Below are 15763 nucleotides of genomic sequence, written 5' to 3' on the forward strand. Positions count from 1 at the left end.
ATGAGACGCAAGAAAAAAATTAATCTTTTTTCAAACAATTAAACTTGGCCTGTATAGGGATCGAACCTGTGACCTTGTCGTTATTAGCACCACGCTCTAACCATCTGAGCTAACAGGCCATTTTGCATAAACCCTTGGAAGTCCAGCATATGAAGAAGTGCTAATGATAGTTAACCCAGGAGATTTGGAAAGCTTACTTTCAGAGGTTTACCATGAAGTTATAAATATATAATATCAACATGAAGAAACTAATATGACTTTAAAAAAATTACAATACAAAAGAGATTTTCATACTTAGTGTTAGAACTTAGAACCATTAATGTTTTTTCCATGTGTTTTAGCAATAAATAACAATTCATCACCTATATGCAATTGATTCATTTAATCATTCTATCAGCTCCCCCTCAAAGGAAATACAGAGATACACATGATACAGAAGAAAATACATCTATTTTCAACATTAAAGGAGAATCAAGTATTGGCTTGGAGACTGATTGAAAGTATGTCCTTGGCATTTTTAACTTTTTGCTCTAAAGACTAAACTAATAGGCTCACTAAATATATAGCATACTATTGAAGAAATAGCAGATGATGAAGTGCTACTGATTGTTAACCCGGGATAGTTGGAAAGCTTATATTCAGCTGTTTACATTCATACTATCTTTATATTTCATCAACAAGACAAAACAAAAATGACCTCAATGAATTGCAATAAATAAGAGATTTAGTTACTTGGAGTTAGAACTTAGAACCATTAATAGATATTCCAGGAGCTTTCAGAATAATAATTAATTCTACAACTATATCAAATGTATTCATCCAATCCTTCAAGCAGTGTTTGATCCACAGTGATAAACAGTCAAAAATGAGACACAAGAAAAATTAATCTATTTTCAAACAATTAAACTTGGCCTGTACAGGGATCGAACCTGTGACCTTGGCGTTATTAGCACCACGCTCTAACCATCTGAGCTAACAGGCCGTTTTGCACAATTTCCTGGAAGTCCAGCATATGAAGAAGTGCTAATGATAGTTTACCCGGGAGATTTGGAAAGCTTAATTTCAGAGGTTTACCATGAAGTTATAAATATATAATATCAACATGAAGAAACTAATATGACTTTAAAAAAAGTTACAATACAAAAGAGATGTTCATACTTAGTGTTAAAACTTAGAACCATTAATGTTTTTCCATGTGTTTTAGCAATAAATAACAATTCATCCCCTATATGCAATTGATTTATTTAATCATTCTATCAGCTTCCCCTCAAAGGAAATATAGAGATACACATGATACAGAAGAAAATACATCTATTTTCAACATTAAAGGAGCATCAAGTATTGGCTTGGAGACTGATGAAAATATGTCCTTGGCATTTTTAACTTTTTGCTCTAAAGACTAAACTAATAGGCTCACTAAATATATAGCATACTATTGAAGAAATAGCAGATGATGAAGTGCTACTGATTGTTAACCCGGGATAGTTGGAAAGCTTATATTCAGCTGTTTACATTCATACTATCTTTATATTTCATCAACAAGACAAAACAAAAATGACCTCAATGAATTGCAATAAATAAGAGATTTAGTTACTTGGAGTTAGAACTTAGAACCATTAATAGATATTCCAGGAGCTTTCAGAATAATAATTAATTCTACAACTATATCAAATGTATTCATCCAATCCTTCAAGCAGTGTTTGATCCAAGGTGATAAACAGTCAAAAATGAGACACAAGAAAAATTACTCTTTTTTCAAACAATTATACTTGGCCTGTACAGGGATCAAACCTGTGACCTTGGAGTTATTAGCACCACGCTCTAACCATCTGAGCTAACAAGCCATTTTGCACAAATTCCTGGAAGTCCAGCATGTGAAGAAGTGCTAATGATAGTTAACCCGGGAGATTTGGAAAGCTTAATTTCAGAGGTTTACCATGAAATTATAAATATATAATATCAACATGAAGAAACTAATATGACTTTAAAAAAATTACAATACAAAAGAGATTTTCATACTTAGTGTTAGAACTTAGAACCATTAATGTTTTTTCCATGTGTTTTAGCAATAAATAACAATTCATCACCTATATGCAATTGATTCAACTAATCGTTCTATCAGCTTCCCATCAAAGGAAATATAGACATACACATGATACAGAAGAAAATACATCTATTTTCAACATTAAAGGAGCATCAAGTATTGGCTTGGAGACTGATTGAAAATATGTCCTTGGCATTTTTAACTTTTTGCTCTAAAGACTAAACTAATAGGCTCACTAAATATATAGCATACTATTGAAGAAATAGCAGATGATGAAGTGCTACCGATTGTTAACCCGGGATAGTTGGAAAGCTTATATTCAGCTGTTTACATTCATACTATCTTTATATTTCATCAACAAGACAAAACAAAAATGACCTCAATAAATTGCAATAAATAAGAGATTAAGTTACTTGGCGTTAGAACTTAGAACTATTAATAGATATTCCAGGAGCTTTCAGAATAATAATAATTCTACAACTATATTAAATGTATTTATCCAATCTTTCAAGCAGTGTTTGATCCAAGGTGATAAACAGTCAAAAATGAGACACAAGAAAAATGAATCTTTTTTCAAACAATTAAACTTAGCCTGTACAGGGATCGAACCTGTGACCTTGGCGTTATTAGCACCACACTCTAACCATCTGAGCTAACTGGCCGTTTTGCACAATTTCCTGGAAGTCCAGCATCTGAAGAAGTGCTAATGATAGTTAACCCGGGAGATTTGGAAAGCTTAATTTCAGAGGTTTACCATGAAGTTATAAATATATAATATCAACATGAAGAAACTAATATGACTTAAAAAAAATTACAATACAAAAGAGATGTTCATACTTAGTGTTAAAACTTAGAACCATTAATGTTTTTCCATGTGTTTTAGCAATAAATAACAATTCATCACCTATATGCAATTGATTCATTTAATCATTCTATCAGCTTCCCCTAAAAGGAAATATAGAGATACACATGATACAGAAGAAAATACATCTATTTTCAACATTAAAGGAGCATCAAGTATTGGCTTGGAGACTGATGAAAATATGTCCTTGGCATTTTTAACTTTTTGCTCTAAAGACTAAACTAATAGGCTCACTAAATATATAGCATACTATTGAAGAAATAGCAGATGATGAAGTGCTACTGATTGTTAACCCGGGATGGTTGGAAAGCTTATATTCAGCTGTTTACATTCATACTATCTTTATATTTCATCAACAAGACAAAACAAAAATGACCTCAATGAATTGCAATAAAGAAGAGATTTAGTTACTTGGAGTTAGAACTTAGAACCATTAATAGATATTCCAGGAGCTTTCAGAATAATAATTAATTCTACAACTATATCAAATGTATTTATCCAATCCTTCAAGCAGCGTTTGATCCAAGGTGATAAACAGTCAAAAATTAGACACAAGAAAAATTAATCTTTTTACAAACAATTAAACTCGGCCTGTACAGGGATTGAACCTGTGACCTTGGCGTTATTAGCACCACGCTCTAACCATATGAGCTAACAGGCCGTTTTGCACAAAGTCCTGGAAGTCCAGCATATGAAGAAGTGCTAATGATAGTTAACCCGGGAGATTTGGAAAGCTTAATTTCAGAGGTTTACCATGAAGTTATACTTATATAATATCAACATGAAGAAACTAATATGACTCTAAAAAAATTACAATACAAAAGAGATTTTCATACTTAGTGTTAGAACTTAGAACCATTAATGTTTTTTCCATGTGTTTTAGCAATAAATAACAATTCATCACCTATATGCAATTGATTCATCTAATCATTCTATCAGCTTCCCCTCAAAGGAAATATAGACATACGCATGATACAGAAGAAAATACATCTATTTTCAACATTAAAGGAGCATCAAGTATTGGCTTGGAGACTGATTGAAAGTATGTCCTTGGCATTTTTAACTTTATGCTCTAAAGACTAAACTAATAGGCTCACTAAATATATAGCATACTATTGAAGAAATAGCAGATGATGAAGTGCTACTGATTGTTAACCCGGGATAGTTGGAAAGCTTATATTCAGCTGTTTACATTCATACTATCTTTATATTTCATCAACAAGACAAAACAAAAATGACCTCAATGAATTGCAATAAATAAGAGATTTAGTTACTTGGCGTTAGAACTTAGAACCATTAATAGATATTCCAGGAGCTTTCAGAATAATAATTAATTCTACAACTATATGAAATATATTCATCCAATCCTTCAAGCTCCGTTTGATCCAATGTGATAAACAGTCAAAAATGAGACACAAGAAAAATTTATCTTTTTACAAACAATTAAACTTGGCCTGTACAGGGATCGAACCTGTGACCTTGGCGTTATTAGCACCACGCTCTAACCATCTGAGCTAACAGGCCGTTTTGCACAATTTCCTGGAAGTCCAGCATCTGAAGAAGTGCTAATGATAGTTAACCCGGGAGATTTGGAAAGCTTAATTTCAGAGGTTTACCATGAAGTTATAAATATATAATATCAACATGAAGAAACTAATATGACTCTAAAAAAATTACAATACAAAAGAGATTTTCATACTTAGTGTTAGAACTTAGAACCATTAATGTTTTTTCCATGTGTTTTAGCAATAAATAACAATTCATCACCTATATGCAATTGATTCATCTAATCATTCTATCAGCTTCCCCTCAAAGGAAATATAGACATACACATGATACAGAAGAAAATACATCTATTTTCAACATTAAAGGAGCATCAAGTATTGGCTTGGAGACTGATTGAAAGTATGTCCTTGGCATTTTTAACTTTATGCTCTAAAGACTAAACTAATATGCTCACTAAATATATAGCATACTATTGAAGAAATAGCAGATGATGAAGTGCTACTGATTGTTAACCCGGGATAGTTGGAAAGCTTATATTCAGCTGTTTACATTCATACTATCTTTATATTTCATCAACAAGACAAAACAAAAATGACCTCAATGAATTGCAATAAATAAGAGATTTAGTTACTTGGCGTTAGAACTTAGAACCATTAATAGATATTCCAGGAGCTTTCAGAATAATAATCAATTCTACAACTATATGAAATATATTCATCCAATCCTTCAAGCTCCGTTTGATCCAAGGTGGTAAACAGTCAAAAATGAGACACAAGAAAAATGTATCTTTTTACAAACAATTGAACTTGGCCTGTACAGGGATCGAACCTGTGACCTTGGCGTTATTAGCACCACGCTCTAACCATCTGAGGTAACAGGCCGTTTTGCATGAATTGCTGGAAGTCCAGCATATGAAGAAGTGCTAATGATAGTTAACCCGGGAGATTTGGAAAGCTTAATTTCAGAGGTTTACCATGAAGTTATAAATATATAATATCAACATGAATAAACTAATATGACTTTAAAAAAATTACAATACAAAAGAGATTGTCATACTTAGTGCTAGAACTTAGAACCATTAATGTTTTTTCCATGTGTTTTAGCAATAAATAACAATTCATCACCTATATGCAATTGATTCATTTAATCATTCTATCAGCTTCCCCTCAAAGAAAATATAGAGATACACATGATACAGAAGAAAATACATCTATTTTCAACATTAAAGGAGCATCAAGTATTGGCTAGGAGATTGATTGAAAGTATGTCCTTGGCATTTTTAACGTTATGCTCTAAAGACTAAACTAATAGGCTCACTAAATATATAGCATACTATTGAAGAAATAGCAGATGATGAAGTGCTACCGATTGTTAACCCGGGATAGTTGGAAAGCTTATATTCAGCTGTTTACATTCATACTATCTTTATATTTCATCAACAAGACAAAACAAAAATGACCTCAATAAATTGCAATAAATAAGAGATTTAGTTACTTGGCGTTAGAACTTAGAAACATTAATAGATATTTCAGGAGCTTTCAGAATAATAATTAATTCTACAACTATATCAAATGTATTCATCCAATCCTCCAAGCAGCGTTTGATCCAAGGTGATAAACAGTCAAAAATGAGACACAAGAAAAATTAATCTTTTTTCAAACAATTAAACTTGGCCTGTACAGGGATCGAACCTGTGACCTTGGCGTTATTAGCACCACACTCTAACCATCTGAGCTAACAGGCCATTTTGCATAAACTCCTGGAAGTCCAGCATATGAAGAAGTGCTAATGATAGTTAACCTGGGAGATTTGGAAAGCTTAATTTCAGAGGTTTACCATGAACTTATAAATATATATTATCAACATGAAGAAACTAATATGACTTTAAAAAAATTACAATACAAAAGAGATTTTCATACTTAGTGTTAGAACTTAGAACCATTAATGTTTTTTCCATGTGTTTTAGCAATAAATAACAATTCATCACCTATATGCAATTGATTCATTTAATCATTCTATCAGCTTCCCCTCAAAGGAAATATAGAGATACACATGATACAGAAGAAAATACATCTATTTTCAACATTAAAGGAGCATCAAGTATTGGCTTGGAGACTGATTGAAAGTATGTCCTTGGCATTTTTACCTTTATGCTCTAAAGACTAAACTAATAGGCTCACTAAATATATAGCATACTATTGAAGAAATAGCAGATGATGAAGTGCTACTGATGGTTAACCCGGGATAGTTGGAAAGCTTATATTCAGCTGTTTACATTCATACTATCTTTATATTTCATCAACAAGACAAAACAAAAATGACCTCAATGAATTGCAATAAAGAAGAGATTTAGTTACTTGGAGTTAGAACTTAGAACCATTAATAGATATTCCAGGAGCTTTCAAAATAATAATTAATTCTACAACTATATCAAATGTATTCATCCAATCCTTCAAGCAGTGTTTGATCCAAGGTGATAAACAGTCAAAAATGAGACACAAGAAAAATTAATCTTTTTTCAAACAATTAAACTTGGCCTGTACAGGGATCGAACCTGTGACCTTGGCGTTATTAGCACCACGCTCTAACCATCTGAGCTAACAGGCCGTTTTGCACAATTTCCTGGAAGTCCAGCATATGAAGAAGTGCTAATGATAGTTAACCCGGGAGATTTGGAAAGCTTAATTTCAGAGGTTTACCATGAAGTTATAAATATATAATATCAACATGAAGAAACTAATATGACTTTAAAAAAATTACAATACAAAAGAGATGTTCATACTTAGTGTTAGAACTTAGAACCAATAATGTTTTTTCCATGTTTTTTAGCAATAAATAACAATTCATCAGCTATATGCAATTGATTCATTTAATCATTCTATCAGCTTCCCCTCAAAGGAAATATAGAGATACACATGATACAGAAGAAAATACATCTATTTTAAACATTAAAGGAGCATCAAGTATTGGCTTGGAGACTGATTGAAAATATGTCCTTGGCCTTTTTAACTTTTTGCTCTAAAGACTAAACTAATAGGCTCACTAAATATATAGCATACTATTGAAGAAATAGCAGATGATGAAGTGCTACCGATTGTTAACCCGGGATAGTTGGAAAGCTTATATTCAGCTGTTTACATTCATACTATCTTTATATTTCATCAACAAGACAAAACAAAAATGACCTCAATAAATTGCAATAAATAAGAGATTAAGTTACTTGGCGTTAGAACTTAGAACCATTAATAGATATTCCAGGAGCTTTCAGAATAATAATTAATTCTACAACTATATCAAATGTATTTATCCAATCCTTCAAGCAGTGTTTGATCCAAGGTGATAAACATCAAAAATGAGACACAAGAAAAATTAATCTTTTTTCAAACAATTAAACTTGGCCTGTACAGGGATCGAACCTGTGACCTTGGCGTTATTAGCACCACGCTCTAACCATCTGAGCTAACAGGCCGTTTTGCACAATTTCCTGGAAGTCCAGCATATGAAGAAGTGCTAATGATAGTTAACCCGGGAGATTTGGAAAGCTTAATTTCAGTAGGTTTACCATGAAGTTATAAATATATAATATCAACATGAAGAAACTAATATGACTAAGTTACAATACAAAAGAGATGTTCATACTTAGTGTTAAAACTTAGAACCATTAATGTTTTTTCCATGTGTTTTAGCAATAAATAACAATTCATCACCTATATGCAATTGATTCATTTAATCATTCTATCAACTTCCCCTCAAAGGAAATATAGAGATACACATGATACAGAAGAAAATACATCTATTTTCAACATTAAAGGAGCATCAAGTATTGGCTTGGAGACTGATGAAAATATGTCCTTGGCATTTTTAACTTTTTGCTCTAAAGACTAAACTAATAGGCTCACTAAATATATAGCATACTATTGAAGAAATAGCAGATGATGAAGTGCTACTGATTGTTAACCCGGGATAGTTGGAAAGCTTATATTCAGCTGTTTACATTCATACTATCTTTATATTTCATCAACAAGACAAAACAAAAATGACCTCAATGAATTGCAATAAATAAGAGATTTAGTTACTTGGAGTTAGAACTTAGAACCATTAATAGATATTCCAGGAGCTTTCAGAATAATAATTAATTCTACAACTATATCAAATGTATTCATCCAATCCTTCAAGCAGTGTTTGATCCACGGTGATAAACAGTCAAAAATGAGACACAAGAAAAATTAATCTTTTTTCAAACAATTAAACTTGGCCTGTACAGGGATCGAACCTGTGACCTTGGCGTTATTAGCACCACGCTCTAACCATCTGAGCTAACAGGCCGTTTTGCACAATTTCCTGGAAGTCCAGCATATGAAGAAGTGCTAATGATAGTTTACCCGGGAGATTTGGAAAGCTTAATTTCAGAGGTTTACCATGAAGTTATAAATATATAATATCAACATGAAGAAACTAATATGACTTTAAAAAAAGTTACAATACAAAAGAGATGTTCATACTTAGTGTTAAAACTTAGAACCATTAATGTTTTTCCATGTGTTTTAGCAATAAATAACAATTCATCCCCTATATGCAATTGATTTATTTAATCATTCTATCAGCTTCCCCTCAAAGGAAATATAGAGATACACATGATACAGAAGAAAATACATCTATTTTCAACATTAAAGGAGCATCAAGTATTGGCTTGGAGACTGATGAAAATATGTCCTTGGCATTTTTAACTTTTTGCTCTAAAGACTAAACTAATAGGCTCACTAAATATATAGCATACTATTGAAGAAATAGCAGATGATGAAGTGCTACTGATTGTTAACCCGGGATAGTTGGAAAGCTTATATTCAGCTGTTTACATTCATACTATCTTTATATTTCATCAACAAGACAAAACAAAAATGACCTCAATGAATTGCAATAAATAAGAGATTTAGTTACTTGGAGTTAGAACTTAGAACCATTAATAGATATTCCAGGAGCTTTCAGAATAATAATTAATTCTACAACTATATCAAATGTATTCATCCAATCCTTCAAGCAGTGTTTGATCCAAGGTGATAAACAGTCAAAAATGAGACACAAGAAAAATTACCCTTTTTTCAAACAATTATACTTGGCCTGTACAGGGATCAAACCTGTGACCTTGGAGTTATTAGCACCACGCTCTAACCATCTGAGCTAACAAGCCATTTTGCACAAATTCCTGGAAGTCCAGCATGTGAAGAAGTGCTAATGATAGTTAACCCGGGAGATTTGGAAAGCTTAATTTCAGAGGTTTACCATGAAGTTATAAATATATAATATCAACATGAAGAAACTAATATGACTTAAAAAAAATTACAATACAAAAGAGATTTTCATACTTAGTGTTAGAACTTAGAACCATTAATGTTTTTTCCATGTGTTTTAGCAATAAATAACAATTCATCACCTATATGCAATTGATTCAACTAATCGTTCTATCAGCTTCCCATCAAAGGAAATATAGACATACACATGATACAGAAGAAAATACATCTATTTTCAACATTAAAGGAGCATCAAGTATTGGCTAGGAGATTGATTGAAAGTATGTCCTTGGCATTTTTAACTTTATGCTCTAAAGACTAAACTAATAGGCTCAATAAATATATAGCATACCATTGAAGAAATAGCAGATGATGAAGTGCTATTGATTGTTAACCCGGGATAGTTGGAAAGCTTATATTCAGCTGTTTACATTCATACTATCTTTATATTTCATCAACAAGACAAAACAAAAATGACCTCAATGAATTGCAATAAATAAGAGATTTAGTTACTTGGAGTTAGAACTTAGAACCATTATTAGATATTCCAGGAGCTTTCAGAATAATAATTAATTCTACAACTATATCAAATGTATTCATCCAATCCTTCAAGCAGTGTTTGATCCAAGGTGATAAACAGTCAAAAATGAGACACAAGAAAAATTACTCTTTTTTCAAACAATTATACTTGGCCTGTACAGGGATCGAACCTGTGACCTTGGCGTTATTAGCACCACGCTCTAACCATCTGAGCTAACAAGCCATTTTGCACAAATTCCTGGAAGTCCAGCATGTGAAGAAGTGCTAATGATAGTTAACCCGGGAGATTTGGAAAGCTTAATTTCAGAGGTTTACCATGAAATTATAAATATATAATATCAACATGAAGAAACTAATATGACTTTAAAAAAATTACAATACAAAAGAGATTTTCATACTTAGTGTTAGAACTTAGAACCATTAATGTTTTTTCCATGTGTTTTAGCAATAAATAACAATTCATCACCTATATGCAATTGATTCAACTAATCGTTCTATCAGCTTCCCATCAAAGGAAATATAGACATACACATGATACAGAAGAAAATACATCTATTTTCAACATTAAAAGAGCATCAAGTATTGGCTAGGAGATTGATTGAAAGTATGTCCTTGGCATTTTTAACTTTATGCTCTAAAGACTAAACTAATAGGCTCAATAAATATATAGCATACTATTGAAGAAATAGCAGATGATGAAGTGCTACTGATTGTTAACCCGGGATAGTTGGAAAGCTTATATTCAGCTGTTTACATTCATACTATCTTTATATTTCATCAACAAGACAAAACAAAAATGACCTCAATGAATTGCAATAAATAAGAGATTTAGTTACTTGGAGTTAGAACTTAGAACCATTAATAGATATTCCAGGAGCTTTCAGAATAATAATTAATTCTACAACTATATCAAATGTATTCATCCAATCCTTCAAGCAGTGTTTGATCCAAGGTGATAAACAGTCAAAAATGAGACACAAGAAAAATTACTCTTTTTTCAAACAATTATACTGGGCCTGTACAGGGATCGAACCTGTGACCTTGGCGTTATTAGCACCACGCTCTAACCATCTGAGCTAACAAGCCATTTTGCACAAATTCCTGGAAGTCCAGCATGTGAAGAAGTGCTAATGATAGTTAACCCGGGAGATTTGGAAAGCTTAATTTCAGAGGTTTACCATGAAATTATAAATATATAATATCAACATGAAGAAACTAATATGACTTTAAAAAAATTACAATACAAAAGAGATTTTCATACTTAGTGTTAGAACTTAGAACCATTAATGTTTTTTCCATGTGTTTTAGCAATAAATAACAATTCATCACCTATATGCAATTGATTCAACTAATCGTTCTATCAGCTTCCCCTCAAAGGAAATATAGACATACACAGGACACAGAAGAAAATACATCTATTTTCAACATTAAAGGAGCATCAAGTATTGGCTTGGAGACTGATTGAAAGTATGTCCTTGGCATTTTTACCTTCATGCTCTAAAGACTAAACTAATAGGCTCACTAAATATATAGCATACTATTGAAGAAATAGCAGATGATGAAGTGCTACTGATTGTTAACCCGGGATAATTGGAAAGCTTATATTCAGCTGTTTACATTCATACTATCTTTATATTTCATCAACAAGACAAAACAAAAATGACCTCAATAAATTGCAATAAATAAGAGATTAAGTTACTTGGCGTTAGAACTTAGAACCATTAATAGATATTCCAGGAGCTTTCAGAATAATAATTAATTCTACAACTATATCAAATGTATTTATCCAATCCTTCAAGCAGCGTTTGATCCAAGGTAATAAACAGTCAAGAATGAGACGCAAGAAAAAAATTAATCTTTTTTCAAACAATTAAACTTGGCCTGAATAGGGATCGAACCTGTGACCTTGTCGTTATTAGCACCACGCTCTAACCATCTGAGCTAACAGGCCATTTTGCATAAACCCTTGGAAGTCCAGCATATGAAGAAGTGCTAATGATAGTTAACCCAGGAGATTTGGAAAGCTTAATTTCAGAGGTTTACCATGAAGTTATAAACATATAATATCAACATGAAGAAACTAATATGACTTTAAAAAAATTACAATACAAAAGAGATTTTCATACTTAGTGTTAGAACTTAGAACCATTAATGTTTTTTCCATGTGTTTTAGCAATAAATAACAATTCATCACCTATATGCAATTGATTCATTTAATCATTCTATCAGCTCCCCCTCAAAGGAAATACAGAGATACACATGATACAGAAGAAAATACATCTATTTTCAACATTAAAGGAGAATCAAGTATTGGCTTGGAGACTGATTGAAAGTATGTCCTTGGCATTTTTTACTTTTTGCTCTAAAGACTAAACTAATAGGCTCACTAAATATATAGCATACTATTGAAGAAATAGCAGATGATGAAGTGCTACTGATTGTTAACCCTGGATAGTTGGAAAGCTTATATTCAGCTGTTTACATTCATACTATCTTTATATTTCATCAACAAGACAAAACAAAAATGACCTCAATGAATTGCAATAAATAAGAGATTTAGTTACTTGGAGTTAGAACTTAGAACCATTAATAGATATTCCAGGAGCTTTCAGAATAATAATTAATTCTACAACTATATCAAATGTATTCATCCAATCCTTCAAGCAGTGTTTGATCCACGGTGATAAACAGTCAAAAATGAGACACAAGAAAAATGTATCTTTTTTCAAACAATTAAACTTGGCCTGTACAGGGATCGAACCTGTGACCTTGGCGTTATTAGCACCATGCTCTAACCATCTGAGCTAACAGGCCGTTTTGCACAATTTCCTGGAAGTCCAGCATATGAAGAAGTGCTAATGATAGTTTACCCGGGAGATTTGGAAAGCTTAATTTCAGAGGTTTCCCATGAAGTTATAAATATATAATATCAACATGAAGAAACTAATATGACTTTAAAAAAAGTTACAATACAAAAGAGATGTTCATACTTAGTGTTAAAACTTAGAACCATTAATGTTTTTCCATGTGTTTTAGCAATAAATAACAATTCATCCCCTATATGCAATTGATTTATTTAATCATTCTATCAGCTTCCCCTCAAAGGAAATATAGAGATACACATGATACAGAAGAAAATACATATATTTTCAACATTAAAGGAGCATCAAGTATTGGCTTGGAGACTGATGAAAATATGTCCTTGGCATTTTTAACTTTTTGCTCTAAAGACTAAACTAATAGGCTCACTAAATATATAGCATACTATTGAAGAAATAGCAGATGATGAAGTGCTACTGATTGTTAACCCAGGATAGTTGGAAAGCTTATATTCAGCTGTTTACATTCATACTATCTTTATATTTCATCAACAAGACAAAACAAAAATGACCTCAATGAATTGCAATAAATAAGAGATTTAGTTACTTGGAGTTAGAACTTAGAACCATTAATAGATATTCCAGGAGCTTTCAGAATAATAATTAATTCTACAACTATATCAAATGTATTCATCCAATCCTTCAAGCAGTGTTTGATCCAAGGTGATAAACAGTCAAAAATGAGACACAAGAAAAATTACTCTTTTTTCAAACAATTATACTTGGCCTGTACAGGGATCAAACCTGTGACCTTGGAGTTATTAGCACCACGCTCTAACCATCTGAGCTAACAAGCCATTTTGCACAAATTCCTGGAAGTCCAGCATGTGAAGAAGTGCTAATGATAGTTAACCCGGGAGATTTGGAAAGCTTAATTTCAGAGGTTTACCATGAAATTATAAATATATAATATCAACACGAAGAAACTAATATGACTTTAAAAAAATTACAATACAAAAGAGATTTTCATACTTAGTGTTAGAACTTAGAACCATTAATGTTTTTTCCATGTGTTTTAGCAATAAATAACAATTCATCACCTATATGCAATTGATTCAACTAATCGTTCTATCAGCTTCCCATCAAAGGAAATATAGACATACACATGATACAGAAGAAAATACATCTATTTTCAACATTAAAGGAGCATCAAGTATTGGCTAGGAGATTGATTGAAAGTATGTCCTTGGCATTTTTAACTTTATGCTCTAAAGACTAAACTAATAGGCTCAATAAATATATAGCATACCATTGAAGAAATAGCAGATGATGAAGTGCTATCGATTGTTAACCCGGGATAGTTGGAAAGCTTATATTCAGCTGTTTACATTCATACTATCTTTATATTTCATCAACAAGACAAAACAAAAATGACCTCAATGAATTGCAATAAATAAGAGATTTAGTTACTTGGAGTTAGAACTTAGAACCATTATTAGATATTCCAGGAGCTTTCAGAATAATAATTAATTCTACAACTATATCAAATGTATTCATCCAATCCTTCAAGCAGTGTTTGATCCAAGGTGATAAACAGTCAAAAATGAGACACAAGAAAAATTACTCTTTTTTCAAACAATTATACTTGGCCTGTACAAGGATCGAACCTGTGACCTTGGCGTTATTAGCACCACGCTCTAACCATCTGAGCTAACAAGCCATTTTGCACAAATTCCTGGAAGTCCAGCATGTGAAGAAGTGCTAATGATAGTTAACCCGGGAGATTTGGAAAGCTTAATTTCAGAGGTTTACCATGAAATTATAAATATATAATATCAACATGAAGAAACTAATATGACTTTAAAAAAATTACAATACAAAAGAGATTTTCATACTTAGTGTTAGAACTTAGAACCATTAATGTTTTTTCGTTGTGTTTTAGCAATAAATAACAATTCATCACCTATATGCAATTGATTCAACTAATCGTTCTATCAGCTTCCCATCAAAGGAAATATAGACATACACATGATACAGAAGAAAATACATCTATTTTCAACATTAAAGGAGCATCAAGTATTGGCTAGGAGATTGATTGAAAGTATGTCCTTGGCATTTTTAACTTTATGCTCTAAAGACTAAACTAATAGGCTCAATAAATATATAGCATACCATTGAAGAAATAGCAGATGATGAAGTGCTATCGATTGTTAACCCGGGATAGTTGGAAAGCTTATATTCAGCTGTTTACATTCATACTATCTTTATATTTCATCAACAAGACAAAACAAAAATGACCTCAATGAATTGCAATAAATAAGAGATTTAGTTACTTGGAGTTAGAACTTAGAACCATTATTAGATATTCCAGGAGCTTTCAGAATAATAATTAATTCTACAACTATATCAAATGTATTCATCCAATCCTTCAAGCAGTGTTTGATCCAAGGTGATAAACAGTCAAAAATGAGACACAAGAAAAATTACTCTTTTTTCAAACAATTATACTTGGCCTGTACAGGGATCGAACCTGTGACCTTGGCGTTATTAGCACCACGCTCTAACCATCTGAGCTAACAAGCCATTTTGCACAAATTCCTGGAAGTCCAGCATGTGAAGAAGTGCTAATGATAGTTAACCCGGGAGATTTGGAAAGCTTAATTTCAGAGGTTTACCATGAAATTATAAATATATAATATCAACA

General features: G+C 31.9%; 6 non-coding genes across 6 annotated transcripts; all 6 read right to left on the bottom strand.

The window, feature by feature from the left end:
- Positions 1-908: 908 nt before the first annotated feature.
- TRNAI-AAU (transfer RNA isoleucine (anticodon AAU)) lies at positions 909-982 on the bottom strand. Its single transcript has one exon. It is a non-coding gene; the product is annotated as a tRNA-Ile (tRNA).
- Positions 983-4356: 3374 nt separating this feature from the next.
- Positions 4357-4430, bottom strand: TRNAI-AAU (transfer RNA isoleucine (anticodon AAU)). The gene has a single exon. It is a non-coding gene; the product is annotated as a tRNA-Ile (tRNA).
- A 2515-nt stretch (positions 4431-6945) lies between these two features.
- On the bottom strand, positions 6946-7019 carry TRNAI-AAU (transfer RNA isoleucine (anticodon AAU)). Its single transcript has one exon. It is a non-coding gene; the product is annotated as a tRNA-Ile (tRNA).
- A 788-nt stretch (positions 7020-7807) lies between these two features.
- Positions 7808-7881, bottom strand: TRNAI-AAU (transfer RNA isoleucine (anticodon AAU)). Its single transcript has one exon. It is a non-coding gene; the product is annotated as a tRNA-Ile (tRNA).
- Positions 7882-8664: 783 nt separating this feature from the next.
- Positions 8665-8738, bottom strand: TRNAI-AAU (transfer RNA isoleucine (anticodon AAU)). Its single transcript has one exon. It is a non-coding gene; the product is annotated as a tRNA-Ile (tRNA).
- A 4242-nt stretch (positions 8739-12980) lies between these two features.
- On the bottom strand, positions 12981-13054 carry TRNAI-AAU (transfer RNA isoleucine (anticodon AAU)). Its single transcript has one exon. It is a non-coding gene; the product is annotated as a tRNA-Ile (tRNA).
- Between the last annotated feature and the right edge of the window lie 2709 nt (positions 13055-15763).

This window comes from Lissotriton vulgaris, chromosome 12 (assembly GCF_964263255.1).
Source record: "Lissotriton vulgaris chromosome 12, aLisVul1.2, whole genome shotgun sequence".
Lineage (NCBI taxonomy): Eukaryota > Metazoa > Chordata > Amphibia > Caudata > Salamandridae > Lissotriton > Lissotriton vulgaris.